The 17,318-nt window shown below is 40.0% G+C and overlaps 1 protein-coding gene across 1 annotated transcript in view; it reads right to left on the bottom strand.

Moving 5' to 3' along the window:
- The window catches only part of LOC125917226 (importin-11-like), a 37,251-nt gene extending 20,338 nt beyond the window's left edge, over nucleotides 1–16,913 (bottom strand). The window contains exon 1 of the mRNA XM_049623475.1: nucleotides 16,660–16,913. The gene's annotated coding sequence lies outside the window, so the exon portion shown is untranslated. The remainder of the gene's footprint in view (nucleotides 1–16,659) is intronic.
- Between the last annotated feature and the right edge of the window lie 405 nt (nucleotides 16,914–17,318).

Genomic DNA, 17,318 nt, shown 5'->3' with positions numbered 1-17,318 from the left:
GTATCTGGGTCGCCTAGGTGACTCAGTTGATTTAAGTGTCCAACTCTTGGTTTCAGCGCAGGTCATGATTTCAGTTTGTGAGATCAAGCTCTGCATTGGGCTCTGTACTAACAGCATGGAGCCTGCTTGGGATTCTCTCTCCTCCTCTTTCTCTGCCCCTCCCCTGCTTGTGTGCACACACACACTCTCTCTCAAAAGAAGTAAATAAACTTAAAAACAAAAAAGGAAAAAAAAAAAGCACCAATCTGAGCATATACATATATACATATACATATATATATGCCAAGCATAGTACTAAATGCTTTATTATTTATTCCTAGTAATAAATCTATGTAGCAGATATCTTTATCCCCATTTTCTAATTTTTTTAATGTTTATTTTTGAGAGAGAAAGAGCGAGAGAGAGACAGAGCATGAGCGAGGGAAGGAGCAGAGAGAGAGGGAGGCACAGAATCCGAAGCAGGCTCCAAGCTCTGAGCTGTCAGCACAGAGCCCAATGCGGGGCTCAAACCCACGAACCGTGAGATCATGACCTGAGCTGAAGTCAGATGCTTAACCGACTAAGCCACCCAGGCTCCCCAATTATCCCCATATTTTAGGTAAAAAACTAAAGGATTAGAGACCTTACCTTTCCAAGGCCACAATCTACTAAGCAGCAGTGCTTGAACTTGAACACCAAAGCCAATGGTCTTAATCAGTTTCCAATACTGTCTACCTCCAGGGACAAAACTGACAACTTTGTAGTACCAGGAGCCCAACAAGATACAGGATATATGCTTTATTGGTATCTGGTGAATAAAGTAAGTGATCAATTTTGAACAAAAGAGTACTTTACACTGTACCACATGACAGCTAATTAATGGATTTATTCAATAAAACTGCTGAAAGCCTGCTATGTACCAGGCACTGTTCTAGGTGCTGAGAATAAAATAGTGCAGCAAACAAAATAGTGTCCCTAACTTCAGGCTGCATACATTCCAATGGAAAAAGGTATTTCTGTGAAAGAAAGAGAGGGAGGGAGAGAGGGAGGAAGGAGTAATATGAAGAAAATACAATCATGTTAAATATCGACCATAAGTGAATGTGTTATTTTATATTTTTATTTTTTAGAGAGAGAGAGAGTGTGCATGTGCACAAGTGGGTGAGAGAGGGAGAGAGAAAGAATCTTAAGCAGGCTCCACGCTCAGCACAGAGTCCAATGCGGTCAATCCCACCACCCTGGGATCATGACCTGAGCTGATATTAAAAGTCGGACACTCAAACAACTGAGCCACCCAGGTGCCTCTGAATGTGTTACTTTAGATTGGGTCTTCAGGGAAGGCTTCTCTTAAGTGACATTTAAAAGAGACGTGAAAGACAAGAGACCCAGGCAGGCAAAGATCTGAAAGCAGGGCTCCAGACAGACAGGGAAAACAAATGAAAACAAGGCCTTAAGATCAGAAACAAACTTAAGAAGGCCAATACGATTGACACTTAATGAGAAAAGGAGAAAATGGAACCAGATGAGGTTGAAGAAGCAGACAGGAACAGATCATGTGTGACCTTGCAGGAGAAAAAAAAAAAAGTCTGGACTTTTACATCTGTACCAACAAAGTCACTGGAAGAATATGTGAATATATGAATATAATAACAGAGAAAAACAGGGTGCCTAGGTGGCTCAGTTGGTTAAGCATCTGACTTAGGCCCAGGTCATGATCCCACAACTCTTGAGTTCAAGTCCCACATGAGGCTCTGTGCTAACAGCTCAGAGGTTGGAGCCTCTTCAGATTGCGTCTCCCTCTCTCTCTGCCCCTTCCCTGCTTACTCACACTCTCTTTCTCTCTCTCAAGAATAAACGTTAAAAAAAAATAAAAATTCAAAAAATTCAAAAATAACAGAGAAAAGGTTCTGGCAGAACTCATCTCCACCCAACTCAAAAAAGAAAAAGGCCATGTCCCTAGGTGAGCTGGTGACTGATAGACATCCTCACTCTAAAGGTCTGTTTGTTTCTACATTGTACTCAGCAAATTATCTATGGCTGGAACTATTCTGTTTCTCAACAGTTGTTCTTTCACTTACTGGTTTTAGCATTTTGGGAACTACTACTTGAAAAATAAAATCACTGACTAATGTCAGCCTCCAGAGCACTTCTTACCTACAGCAAAGACAGTGCAGAGTGTTCACACACACATACACAGCTTCACACTTGTCTGGACCTTCAGAGCAAGGCAATCCTTAAGCCTATGTACTTGTATCTTTTATGCTTCACTTTACCATCACCATTCACCTGTTGTGCTGGAAGCTGCTAGAGTTTCCATCCCTATCTCCCTCCAGTAGATTGCTCCATTCAGGTCTTCCACAGAAGTATATACTCTGTCCTTCCTCCCCCTGCTTTTGAACTTTGTTCCCAAGAAGCCCATATAGTCTGGGACAAAGAGCTCAGTTCATATACTTCTGGAGAACCAATTTTGTGCCACGCACTATAATAGTTGTTAGGTTAAGAATCAAAAAGGGTCTCTTTCTCTACCCAAATTCTGGGAGATACTGAGGTGTGAAGCAGAGAGAACTATTCTAATCACTAAAACAAACTGTAAAGGGGCACCTGGGTGGCTCAGTAGGTTAAGTGTCAGACTTCAGCTCAGGTCATGATTTCGCAGTTCACGAGTTTGAGCCCCACATCGGGCTCTGTGCCAACAGCTCAGAGCCTGGAGCCTGCTTCAGATTCTGTGTCTCCCTCTCTCTCTGCCCCTCCCCCACTCATCCTCTGTCTCTCTCTCTCTCAAAAATGAATAAAAAAATTTTTTTAACTGTAAAAACTAAGATTCTAGAATACCAGTTGGAATCCAGTGTATTTCCTCCACACAAACAATATTATGAATGGTTTATTTCATGGGCAAAAGGCTTTTAGGCCTGAGAAACCACCATTCAGAACTTCTGCTAGAAAGATTACAAAGTGCTAATTAACTTTTAAAGGAAGCTTTAAAAAGCAATCACTTCCTAAATTGCAGATTAAATGCATCATCAAAAATAACGATTCAGGAATGACAGACCTATAATGGATTATTTAAAATACCACAATGCTAAAGCCTATTAAACTTTTTTAAAGATGCCATAACAAGCCTATAAAAGCAAATCTGGCATGTGGATTAATATCACTGTTTTATAAGAGGAAGGACTTAGAGTTATCAACAGAGTTATCCAGGGTCAGGTAGCAAACTAGTATATGGCAGAGTGAGGCCTGATAACCAAGTCTTTAGAACACAAGCTCTTCCTACTGTAACATAAAATGCACTCACCACACCACCCTACTCCCGAACACCTACAAACACACTGTGTTCTCACCTAATAGGTTCCTGGAGAAACTGTCAAAAAGATTCCTGAATCCCTAATAATTTAAAAGGATCACGTTTTCTATGTAGGAAATATTAACAGAGTACTCAATTGTAGAATTCATTTGAAAGGATAGCAATGGTGACAAAGAACGGGGAATAACGTAGTGAGACCTTCAAACATAACACTACAGAAATAAACTTTTATTTGAATAAAAGATAGGTGACTACCAGAGCACCTGGCCAGCTCAGTCAGTAGAGCATGCAACTCTTGATCGAAGGGTTGTGGAGTTCAAGCCCATGTTGGGTGCAGAGATTACATAAAAATAAAATCTTTAAAAAGATGACCACTGATGACTGGTGGTCAGGTTAGAGGGTGGTACACACAGCAAACTACACTTCAATACCCTTTTTTGGAATTAGAATACAGAAATTAATAGGGTTGCTACTGTTACTGCCACCTGGTAATGATCCAGACACATAGCTCATCTCCATAAAAAAAAAAAAAAAAAATCTGAAGACTTGACGGTAAATAGCAAAAGATGAAAAGGGAAGAAGGGGAGGGAGTGAGGGAGGCAGGTGGAAGGAATAGGGAGAGACAAATACTACGTTGCGGGAAGAGCTAAAGGCATGTCTCCAAGAACTTGAAAGAATCTTCCTGGAGACCATCACCAGATAAGCCTGAAAGCCCGGGAAGCAAGTCCCTCCCTCACAGTGGAAGCACAGGTGTGTCTCTGCAGTACAGATGTCCATACAGAGTGAAAGAAATCTTCTAACCGTATTAAAAGAATGGATGCCTCAGTTTCCTAATTAATAACGTACACAATACGGAGTGGATGGATGATTCAGTCAACTAAGCGTCCAACTCTTGATTTCAGCTCAGGTCTTGAGTTCAAGCCCCACACTGGGCTCCACAATGGGTGCAAAGCCTACTTAAAAAAATAAAAACATAATGCACACAATGAGGCTGCTCTGATTTTCGTTACTGCACATAACTTCAAATTCATAAGCAAGAAAGATAGTGCTTCTGAGTACTGTATTAGCTCTGAACTAAACTATAGAAGAGAATTATTAAAAATCTAAACGCAAATTCTTTTTCCCTAAGAACAATAGGAAAAGAGAAGGTGCAAATTAAAAGGGGAGGCATTTCAATCTTCTCACTATTTTACAATTTAGTCAATTCAATTCATTCATCACTGAACTTGTTGTAGTCTTTGATATTTTTAAGTCTAAATAACCTGGAAATAAGTGACCAAGAGCCTAAAAATACTCATACCCTATAAATGGACTTTCTAGGCCCATTCCTGGAAGTTACTTTCCAAATCCTGGAAAAACCCAAAATCCAAAGACATACAGATGTGCCTACAGTTGGAAACTTTCTAGTTTTCATTAAAAGAAACAATTAGATAAGGGAAAACTCAGCACCTCTGCCTGCCAACAACAAACAGATTTCCCTGGCCTGCAGTGACCTTCACTGCAGCCATAACCATAGGCTATAGGCTGTCCCATTATCTGTATCTGTCCTTAGTTTGAAAACATGCCACACAAACAATAACTCCACACCACTATTAAATATTAAAGCTGTAAGTGAAATGACTTAGAAAAAAAATACAATAAAAATTGAAGAAAAATTTCAAAAACAAAAAAGCCTCCCTCAATGAAATAATTTACTGAGGCATGGCTCAACAAAGGATGCTAAAACCATTAGATGAAAGAACGACAAATTAAGAACAGAATATTCCCAGTATGTTCAAATACCACCCACCAATGACTTGCTAAATTCAGTGAACAAACAGACCTTTAAAATGAAGAGATCTGTCAGTCACCAGCTCAACCAAAAGAACAAACTTAGTATCAACAACAGCTGCACAACTTGACCTTAAGTGCCTCCTGATGTGATGCAATTAGTATACAACCTTACTTCTAAAATACCAAATATCATCAGCCTTAATTAACCAAGACTCTAGACCCAACTTCCAGTTGGAAAGAGCCAAAAGAGAGAGAAATGGTGAAAGGGTGACACTACCCAACTTCAAGACTTAGTGTTAATGCTACAGTAATCAAGACAGCGTGGTACTAGCAAAAAACAAAGAGATCACTCCAACAGCTCAGAGTGCCCAGAAATAGACCCCTCAACTGACCTTTAACAAAGAAGCAAAGGCAATACAATGGAGCAAAGGCAGTGTCTTCAACAAATGGTGCCAGAACAACTAGATGGCCACATTCAAAAAAACTAATCCAGACAGACGTTAATTAAACCCCTTCACAAAAATTAACTCAAAATGCATCAAAGACTTAACCGTAAAACACAAAACTATAAAACTCCTGGAAGAGAACATAGAAGAAAATCTAAATGGGTTTTCTAAGGTACAGTGATGTCTTTTTAGATTCAACACCCAAGACAGAATCCATGAAAGAAATAACTAAGAAGCTCGACTTCATTAAAATTAAAAACTTCTGCTCTGCAAAAGCCAATATCAAAAGAGTATGAAGACAAGCCAGAAACTGGGAGAAAATATTTCCAAAAGACATACCTGATTAAAAAACAAAAAAACAAAAAACTGTTATCCAAAATATACAAAGAATTCTTCAAACTCAACAATAAAAAAAGAATCCAATTTCGAGAACAAAGACCTTAACAGACACTTCACCAAAGAAGATAAACAGATAGCAAATAAGCATATGAAAAGATGTTCATCATGTGTCACCTGGGAAATGCAAATTGAAACAATAAGATACACAGCATATGTCACCTATGAAATGACAATTAAAACAACAGTAAGATAACACTACACACCTATTACAATGTCAAAATCTAGAACAATGATAATACCAAATGCCAAGCAAGGATGTGGAGCAACAGGAACTCTCAGACACTATTGGAAAGAATGCAAAATATCCTTGGGAGACAATTTAATAGTTTCTTACAAAAGTAAACATACTCTTACTACACAATGCAGTGATTGTGCTTTTTGGTATTTACCCAAAGAAGATCAAACTATGCACAAGGGGCACCTCGGTGGCGCATTCAGTTAAACGTCACTTTGACTCAGGTCGTGATCTCACAGTTCAAAGCCCCACATTGGGTTCTCTGCTGTCAGTGTGAAGTCTGGTCCAGATCCTCTGTCTCCCTCTCTCTGCCCCTCCCTTGCTTGCCTTCACGTGCGCATGCACACACTTTCTCAAAAATAAACATTAAAAAATAAAAGAAAACTATGTCCACAAAAACCTGCACATAAGCTTTATTCTAACTGCCAAAACTTAGAAGCAACAAAGACATCCTTCAGTAGGTGAACAGATAAACTATGGTACATCCAGACAACAGATTACTGAGTGCTAAAAAGAAATTATCAAGCCATGAAAAAATATGAAGGAAACTTAAACACACATTATTCAGTGCAAGAAGCCAATCCAAGAAGGCTGCATACTATAAGACTTCAACTATATAACATTATGGTAAAGTCAAAACTGATATAAAAGATCAGTTGAGTGGGAGGAGAGATGAACAGGTAGATCACAGATTTTTAAGATGGAGAAAATACTCTATAATGATGGATAGATGTCATTATAACATTTGTCCAAACACACTGAATGCACAACACCGAGAGTGAACCCTTAAGGGAACTACACGCTTTGAGTGATTATGATGTGTCAATGTAGGTTCATCCTGGTAAAAAAAAAAAAAAAAAAAAACTGCACCATTATGGTGAATGATGTTTAAAAAAAAAAAAAAAAATTATGGTGAGGGATGTTGGTAATGGAGATTGTGTACGTGTGTGGACAGAGTCTATTGGAAATCTATGTACCTGCCTCTCAATTTAGTGTAAACCTAAAACTGTTCTAAAAAAATATATATATATATAAAAAGCAAAAGTTTTGAATATACAGTTCTACAAAGATGAACAGATGGTCAATAAGCATATGAAAAGATGCCTAAATTATTAGCCATTAGAGAAATGCAAATCAAAACCACTACTATGACTAAAAACAAAAAGACATAATAAAAGATACTGGTGAAGATGTTGAAAAAGTGGAACCCTCATTCTTTGCTAGTGAGAATGTAAAATGGTGCAGCCACTTCGGAAAAGTCAGGGTCTAAAAATGTTAAACACAGAGTTAGTATATGAAAAAAAATTCTACCTCTAGGTATATATACCCAAAAGAAATGAAGATTTAGGTCTACATTTGTTGTACACTACAAAAACGTGACCAGCAATATCGTAATAGCAAAAAGTGAAAACAACTCAATGTCGTATTCCATCCAATAGAATAGTATTTGGCAATTAATAAGAATGAAATCCTGCAACATGCTACAACACAAATGAACCCTGATTCATTTGACCTGCTAGGTCAAAGAAGCCAGTCACAAAGACTGCAAGGTGTCTCTTTTAATGACATGCCCAAAATAAGCAAATTTATAAAGATAAAAGGTATATAAGTGGTTGCCTAGGGCCAGAGGATTGGGGGAAAAGGTGGAGCGATTGCTGATGGGGATATGGTTACTATTTGGGTTGATAAAAATGTCCTAAAATTGATTGTAGTGATAGTCACACAACTCTGTGAATACACTAAAAACAACTGAATTATACACTTCCAGTGGGTGAACTGTATGGTCTGTGCATTACACCTTAATAAAGCTGCTTCTTTTAAGTGCCCTACGTAAATGCCAAATCAGCAAGAAACAAGGAAGTTACTAAATAAATGAAAAATATGTGGCTGGACTATCAACAACCATAACTGATGTTAATTCAGATCAGGGAACACCACTATTTCAAAAAATTAAAGCAAGATAAAAGGACCTAAGATTTTTGACACAAACCAAGGAGGTAGCAAAGACACTAGCCTCATTCAAATCCATACTGCACCATTCGGATTCATTTACACTTCTCAACAGAGGTCAGTTCAGTTTGAACAAGAAAAGTCTTCCCTGTGCACATGTTATAGGCTGTTTAGCATCCTTGTATACTGTATGTTAATAACACTTCCTAGAAATGGTTTTGACTAGATATGCTTCCATATATGTCCAAATACCATCAAGTTTAAATCACCAAGGCTATTAAAGCATTCCCCATGAGACCTCATGCTAGACTGTCAAAGACTGATCTATTTTGGAATAAGAGATATGAAACAGAACATACATAACACGGAAAAGAGAAGATATTTGTCTGCTTTCTCTTCTCTGATAAAATATCTCATGTAATTAAGAATTTTAAAGGACCTACAAATTCCTGCTTGGTGACAGACACTACAAGTAAGCTTAAACCCTTCTAAACCAGTCAGGACTTAAAAATACTCTCTTTTAGGGGCGCCTGGGGGTCTCAGTAGGTTAAGTGTCCTACTGTTGGTTTCAGCTCAGGTCATGATCTCACGGTTTGTGAGTTCGAGGCCCCCGCTGGGCTCTGTGTTAACAGCGCAGAGACTGCTTGGGGTCTCTCTTGTGAGAGTCTAGCCTAAAGAGTCACTGCATTTATAAAAATTCATTCATTAAAACATGTATGGAATGCATACCAGTAATGTCTCCACCGTTCGGAACTATGACACATTTTATCATTAAAATAATGTTTTCAAACATTAAAATAATTTTTTATCATCTTGGAGCTATGCATATCAGTTCTCTAAATAGTAAATATAGCTGACCCTCAAACAATGCTTAAATGTTTTGACTCCCCCAAAATTTAATAGCTTGCTGATGAGAAGCCTTAACAATAAACTGTTGAATAAAACACATTTTTGTATGTCATATTGTATATATTATATACTATATCCTTACAGTGAAATAAGCTAAAGAAAAATATTAAGATAAGGACAAGAAAATACATTTATAGTACTATAATGTATCAAAAAATACACACACACCTGAAAACGGACCCACAGATTTCAAAGCCATTTGATCAAGGGTCAACTGCACATCTGATTTAAGCATTTTATTTTACTGACCAAGATACTGTGTCTCAAAGAGATTAAGAAGATAAACTGTGACTTCTCTTAAGTCCCAGGTTCATTAGTGACATTTCTAGAACTAGAAAGAAGTCTACTACCCCAGCCTAATACTCCACGGACTACCACATTTTCTTTTTGATCCGTGTTGTCCATTGATACCTCAAGTGAAATTAACAGATTTTTTTTTATAAAGTTCTAAACTTGAGAACCGGAATACATGAAAACTATCGCTCATTTTCCTGGTAAATTATACTACATCAAAAGTTGAAAACCAAAATTAATGGAGTTAACGAAAATATCATTGGCAATATTAACAAAATAAAAATTAGAAGATATTTTAAATGACTAAACAATGATAGATTACATAGAACATACAGGAAACTTTTGTGAATCAACAAGAAATACAAAAGAAAACTGGACAAAGCATATAGACAATTCACAGAAAAAGCCAAATGGGTTATATATACCAGAAAAGATGCTACCTCACTAGTTATCAGGAATTTTTATTTTTTTTAATGTTTATTTTTGACAGAGACAGAGACAGGGACAGAATGCGAGTGGGTTAGGGGCAGAGAGAGAGGGAGACACAGAAGCAGAAGCAGGCTCCAGGCTCTGAGCTGTCAGCACAGAGCCCGACGCGGGGCTCGAACTCACGAGCTGTGAGATCATGACCTGAGCCAAAGTCGGACGCTCAACCGACTGAGCCACCCAGGCACCCCAGGAATTTTTAAAAAAACAGATATATTACTTTACAATAATCAGACTGGTGGGGGCACCTGGCTGGCTCAGTCGGAAGAACATGCGACTGTGACTGGCAAAATTAGTCAGACTGGCAAAAATTAAAAAGTCCCCAAAATATTCAACGTTAGCCTGTGGAAGAGAGACCCTTATGCTTGCTAAGAGTATATATACATTGGTACAACTACTCTGGAGAGCAATCCTGCCATCTCTAAAAAACCTAAATGTGTATGTGTATGTGTATGTGTATGCGTGTGTGTGTGTGTGTGTGTGTGTGTGTGTATCCTACAACCAAACAGGTTTTATCCTTTGGCCCAGCAATCGCACACTTGGTGCTATAACCAAAGAAACTCCTATACAGGCTTATAAGAGCAGACAAGGATAAGGGCATTGATCCTGGGAGTTGTTTCTATAGTAAGAAAGAGACAACATGGGTCCATCTTCAGTGGAATAGATACATCAAATCTATCTTATAGATTTTGCTCCCTCTGACTAGAAAACTCTTGCCTCTAAGTACCTGCATGTTTTGCTCTTTAACTTCAATTCAGTCTTTGCTCAAGTTGTTGACTCATCAAGTTGGTTGTTGCTGACCACCCAATCTAAAGTATCTTACCCTCTTACGTTCAACCCAGAATCTCTCTTTTCTGGATATCTTTCTTAATTTCTCTGCATGACACTTTTTACTATTTGACATTCTAATATCTATGTGTTTATTGTACAGACTCCCTCAATTAAAACTTAAGGTCCAGACACCAGGAACTTCCTTTGTTCAAAGATGTATCACCAGAATCTAAAAATGCACCTGGCACATATGAAAGTGATGAATAAATATTTGTTAAATAAATGAATTCAATTACTAAATCCCAATCTCTGCATACAGTTGTGTAAAGTCTCAAATCTGAACCCATCTCTGACTTTTCAAGCCCATTCAAACTAACCTCCAGAGTATGTAACATCCCACTTTGTTTCAACTCTCTGGTAATTGTTTTTTTTTTTTCAATGTTTATTTTTGAAAGAGAGAGAGACCGAGCACAAGCAGAGAAGGGGCAGAGAAAAAGAGAGACACAGACTCTGAAGCAGGCTCCAGGCTGCTGTCAGCACAGAGCCCCACCCAGGGCTCGAACTCACGAACCTTGAGATCATGACCCGAGCTGACGTCGGATGCTCTGCCGACTAAGCCACCCCGGCTCCCGTAAACTCTCTGGTAGTTCAACTTGCATTCATGGTACTCAACAAGGAAGCAGCTTCTAATGGCCAGGCATTACTCTGAGAGATAAAGAATGAATAAAAGAGTCGGGCGCCTGGGTGGCTCAGTTAAGCATCCGGCTTTGGCTCAGGTCATTATCTCACCACTCATGAATTCAAGCCCCCCATCAGGCTCTCTGCCGTCAGCACGGAGCTCCTTTCAGATCCTCTGTCCCCCTCTCTCTTTGCCTCTCCCCGCGTGTGCATGCACTCTCCTTCTCTCTCAAAAATAAAATTAAACATAATACATACATACATACAAACATAAATAGTCTTTGAGCTCCAGTTCAAAAATGATGACTGCAGCTGGGTCCCAGGTTTCAGGGTTGCTAGAATGATCCAGGGCACAGCTACAGCAATCCATGTCAAGTAGCACCCACAGCAGGGACAGCTCCACTCACTACTTTATAGCACTCTCATACGTAAAAGTGAGCATGCTGAACATCTTCCTGAAGTTGATCATGGAGAGCTCGAGAGATCCGAGTTCATCACCTACCCACAACTCCGCATCAAGTCCAAGTCCTTTTCCAGGGGGAGTTCTTTTCCAAGTCCTACTCCAGGGGAGTATGATTACTCTATCCTTTAACCCTCATGTGAATCCACTCCCGACTGGCTATGAGGATGAATAAAGAGAACCTGGACCACTACCCAGCAGGGACCACAGCAGCGGTTTGGACCATGACTCCGCACATGGACCAGAAGTATACGGGACATTAAGTGCACCTTCCTTACTTGCCTCAAATGATGACCAGTATACTGATCTTCCATCCCTTTGGTTATGGCAGGATATAACTTAAATAAATAACTTACATTAGTCCACAAACAAACAAACAAGAGAGTCTTTGCTTTCCAGTCTTAAGAGAAAAAAAGACAACAAAGCTGTTTTGGAAACACCTAAGAGAAAGACCTAACTCAGCCTAAACAGGTTGGGGAAAGCTTGGTGAGGCAGGAAAGGGGGACAAGATAGCATTTGTGCTGGGTCATGAAAGCTGAGTAGGAGTTATCCAAATGAGTAGGTTGTATGTGTTGTCAAAAAGGTGATAGGTATATTCTAGGCAGAATACACACAACGTACTGATGTCTCAACTTTAAAAAACATTCAAACACTTTTGAAGAATTGCAAATAGTTCAGCATGACAGAATCATGTGAGGCAGGAAACAGAAGATGAAAGCAAAAAGCAAGCAAGGTCCAAATCACTAAGGTCCTTATTTCCTAAATTTGGTAGTATGGATTTTAATCTGAAAGCCTGCATGGCAGAAGAACATTACAATCTGTCTACAAAACAAGAAAGGGTTTAGAGGGATTATATCCATTCTCAGATTCAAAGAAATTATTTACAATGCTTACACCAAAGTCCACATACTAATGATAATCCGAACCAAGGTAGTAACTGGCAAGGAAAAATAGATGAAAGACGTAGAAGATTTGGTAAATGACTGGGGGCAGGGTGGTACATAAGGGTAATTAGAGGGTAGAGTTAAGACTTGGGGCATCTCCAACTGACTGGCAGGCATGGATCATAGGAGGAAGAGAAGCAACTTCAGAAAGAGTGATAGATCTAATTTTTTACCTGAACTTTATATATCTTAAGACAACCACATAATGTGTCACAGTTGGAGGGTAATCTGTGCTAAAGAGACAGAGATCTGCTAGTTATCAAAATAAAGTCAATAGTTGAAGTCATGAGAGATAAGACCATTTAAGAGCAGGTAGAGGCAGAAGAGAGAAGACTGTGCGTCACTGGTCAACATTGGTCAAAGACAGAAAACTGCACCAAGGAAAGACTGGCCAACATACATGGAAATAAGGAGACCACAGTGTCACAGAAGCATAAGAGAATTTCAAAGAGAAATGTCAACATGTCAAATGATGACACGGATTCCATTAGATTTCACCACAAAGCGATCAATGGTGGCCAAATTCAGGGACTTGGACTGCTAGACTTCAATATATTGGGGAGGGAGGAGGAGCAAATAATAAGGAGGTGGAGAAAATTAATATAGGTAACTTTTCCAGAAACTTAAAGGAAATAATTACAGATGAAACTGAAGAGGAATCTAGAGTGAGAGTGTATTTAAAGGAATTTTTTTTAAACCCTAATAAGTTAGTGCCCATTCAAAGTAAAACAGGACCAACCAAATGTTATGGACTGAATGCATTCCTCCAAAATTCACATGTTGGAGCCCTCACTCCCAGGACTCTCAGAATTGGAGATAAGATTTTTAAAGAAGTGATTAAGTTAAAATGAGGTCATTAGAGTAGAGCCCTAATCTAATGCAAGTGATGTCCTAATAAGAAAGAGATACCAGAGATTCTAGTGCACAAAGCAGGTGGTTACCTCTAAGTCAAGGAGAGAGCCTCAGAGGAAATCACTCCTGCTGGAACCCTGATCTTGGCCTTTCAGCTTCGAGAACTGTGAGAAAAAAATTTTCCATTGTTTAAGCCACTCAGCCTGTGGTACTGTTACAGCAGCCCTGGAAAAACAACATAATACACCAAGGAAACACTGTCCCTGAGGAGAAAAAACTCAGAGCACAGGAGAGATGACCAGATAGAAGTAGACATGTTTGCAAGTGCAAGAGGACAAAAAACAGTAACCAATGCCACCAATGTATTTCATTTCCTCTGTCATGTAAATATTTTTTAGTGTTTATTCACTTTTTGAGAGACAGAGACAGAGACAGAGTGTGAGCAGGGCAGGGGCAGAGAGAGAGGGAGCCGAGCAGGCTCCAGACTCCGAGCTGTCAGCACAGAGCCCGACGTGGGGCTTCAACTCACAGACCGTGAGATCATGACCTGAGCCAAAATCAGATGTGTAACCGACTGCGCCACCCAGGTGCCCCCCTCTGTCATGCAGAAGTGACATTATCCAGGAAAGAATAAGGAGGGAATGTGGTGGGTTCATAACCACCATAGGAAACAGCAGTTTCTAGAGAAACACAGAATTATTGGACTGCTTGCCCATCACTCAGTAAATGTTTGTTGTGGAATGGATTCCTAGCTCTCATTCACGAAAGCTTTAGTTCCATTTTAAAATGGCAATAAATAGCAAAAGAAAAGCGTTCGAGTAAGTCTGAACCCGGGTTATGAACATCAGGCAAGTTACTTACCACTGCCAGGTCTGTTTCTTCAACCAGATGAATCAGACTCAATAAGCAGCAAAGGATTACCTCAGATCAAAATAAATGCTCTAATTTTACATAGCTTTACTAAACCATGACCTCAGTCTTCCAACTCTTCCCAACCAAAGTAGGGTGTCTCAAGTTTTAACATAAATTCCTATCATCTGGAAAGCTTGTTAAGATGCAGGTTCTGATTCATTAGGTTTAGGGTTAAGCTTAAGCTTGGGCATTCTGAGCAAACACTGACGTGATGCCATACATCATACTCAGAGTAGGAACGGTGCAGAACACTGATCCAACTCAAGCTCTACAAAGCTTATAATTGTGGGCTTATCTGTAATCAGCCTGATATTTAGAAAACAAAAACAAAGATGTTCCAGACTCACACCTGCACTAAGTATGTCTTGCCATTCCCTAAAACACTCTGAAATTAACTTGATGATAGTCATCATTTGGTACAGATAGGATTAGCACAGAAATGAATAATACTGGAATCAGTAACACCGTATTAGGAGAAGCAAGATTAAATACCAATGCACAGAAAATGGGGAAGGGGATTAAGAGGTACAAATTCCCAGTTATAAAGTAAGTCACAGAGATGAAAAGTACAGTGCAGGAAATATAGTCAATAATACTGTAACAACACTGTATATTGACAGTAACGACACTTATCATGGGGAGCACAGCATAAGGTATAGAAGTGTTGAATCAGCATGAACTGATCAGAACACCACATGAACCAATGTAACACTGTATGTCAACGATACTTCAACAAGAACAATATAAATACACACCATGCACACATATATGCACATACACACAACACAATGGTCAAAATCCATCTAACCATGTTATCTTTCTCAAAACATGAATATTTTTATTTCTAGAAAAACATTTAGCTCTAGACAAGTCTGTATATTCTAACTGCCACATGCCTACAAGGGTTCTTTTGCATTCTGGATTCTGAATACTAACATTCAATGTCATAAAATTTAAAGATTTTTATACTAATTACCAAATAATCTTCATGCATTTGTTTAGAACCTCCAATCCTATTACCACAACTAAATTCATCTGTGATGAGAATTTTCTTTTGCTTCAGGAAGCGTAACTAGGACAGAGACAGCCCAGCTGACCTAGGGCTATAATATATGGCCACAAACCATTGCTCTAATTAAACTGTTTCTACTATTCCCTGTACTAGGTTATAGGAGGGAAAAAATTCCACAATCGTATCACAACCAACAAGGATTTTCATTCTAATTTCATAGCAATCTTCAGTGATGCAAGATAGAAGAAAAGGTGTCATGCAATGGAAGCCTTACAGTCACTCTACCCTTAACCTGAAGCTTCTATACTGAAAAGAGAAGTTTAAAATAACGTTAAAACGGAGGCATGAACTCTCTAACCAACACACACACCAAAAAAAAAAAAAAAAAAAAAAAAAGGAAGAAAGAAAAAAATAATTAGGGCTGTAAACTGCTCTTTCTTACCCTATACTGAAGAATAACCAATTCTCAAAAGCACTACAGCACTACAAACGAGCTCGCTCACACTCGGGTGGGGAGAAGGTATGTCCATTGCAATCTTGTCACCTGCAGGCAATTTACCACTCCTACCTAATTTACTCAAATCACTTTCAACTAATAATACTTCCCTCATTCACCACTATGTAACAACAGAATAAAAAAGAATGACAAATGCAATGGGCCTCAAAATAGTTTTGCTGAATCACAAATACCCTCAATATAAAGCTGCAGAAGTCGCTGAGCTTGAGCATTGGCGGCCATACCTCAGCAAGCGGCTCCTCGGAAAATGTGTTAACTTCCTGCACCTGTTCATTAAAGGCAAGGAAGGGTCTAATGTTTAATTAGAGCTTTCACAGCATTGCTATTAGCAGCAATGTGCTGTGTGCACTAACAATATACAGTGGCTTTCTACTAAAACTGACCACGTTCTCTCAAAATGGGCATCACCTATGCCCCAAGGGCAAATACACCACCCTGGCCCGCAACCGCAGCCACAATGGGCACCCTATGCTCTCCTCATCTTGGCACCCAGCCCGTCTTCCTGCACCCCCATTCCTCCTCGACCAAGCCTCCCCCTCCCAGGGCTGACTCGGCCAGGCCCCAGCTGCAAGTAGTTCCTAGGGTTACGCAGAGAGCCAAGCCTGCAGGCCGCTCTCGCCGCGTTTCTGCTCTCTCTCCTCTCCGACTAGCCCAACGTTCTTCCCTCGCCTCTCCCGTCTCCGCTGCCCAGCCCACTCCTCCCTTCCACTCGCGCGCTCTGTAGCTCTCAGGCCTCACCGTTTGGTTCGGTCCGGAATACCCCGGCTCTCCCGCTTCCAGTCCCCAACACGAAGCGAAGTCGGTTGGTCCCGCGCCTCACGCTTCCAGTCCACACGCCGCCGCCTACTGATGCCGAAAGCGGCTTCTAGGAACGCGCCATGTTCAGCGTCGCGGCTCCAAACGACGCGGACGCAGGAATACTGCGTCACAGACACCCGGAACGCGTGGAATTGGCAAAGTGAGAAGGCGATAGGAGAACTGCACAAGAGGAGGGAGGTGCTTCCCCTTCGAAACTGAAGGCGCCGGGGGGCTAAAGCAGCTATCTGCGCTTGCGCATTACAGAGCGTGGCGCCTGGAGCCAGCCGGATTTGTAACCATGGAAACGTTAACCCCGCGTAGCCCAATTCCCAGGACAAATCGCTGTCTCCTGGTTTGATTGAAGCCTGCTTGAATCGGAACCATTTTCCCTTCCCCGTTCCGGATATCGGTTCTAAACTGCATTGTTTTCCGAGTGCGTCTCAGCGTAAATGAGTTATTAAAATAATCTTACTCCCATTGGTCAAACCTCCCGTGAATATTTTTTTTCAAGTCCTAAATTTGCTGGGCGCTCTACTCCAGAACGATAGCAGGAGTGGAAGTATAGTTCTGCCTGCCTCTGCTACTAGCTAGTGACCTAA

Source organism: Panthera uncia, unplaced genomic scaffold, assembly GCF_023721935.1.
Source record: "Panthera uncia isolate 11264 unplaced genomic scaffold, Puncia_PCG_1.0 HiC_scaffold_160, whole genome shotgun sequence".
Taxonomy (NCBI): Eukaryota; Metazoa; Chordata; class Mammalia; order Carnivora; family Felidae; genus Panthera; species Panthera uncia.
The sequence above is the reverse complement of the archived record's forward strand: the minus strand, read 5'-3'. Positions and strand labels throughout refer to the sequence as shown.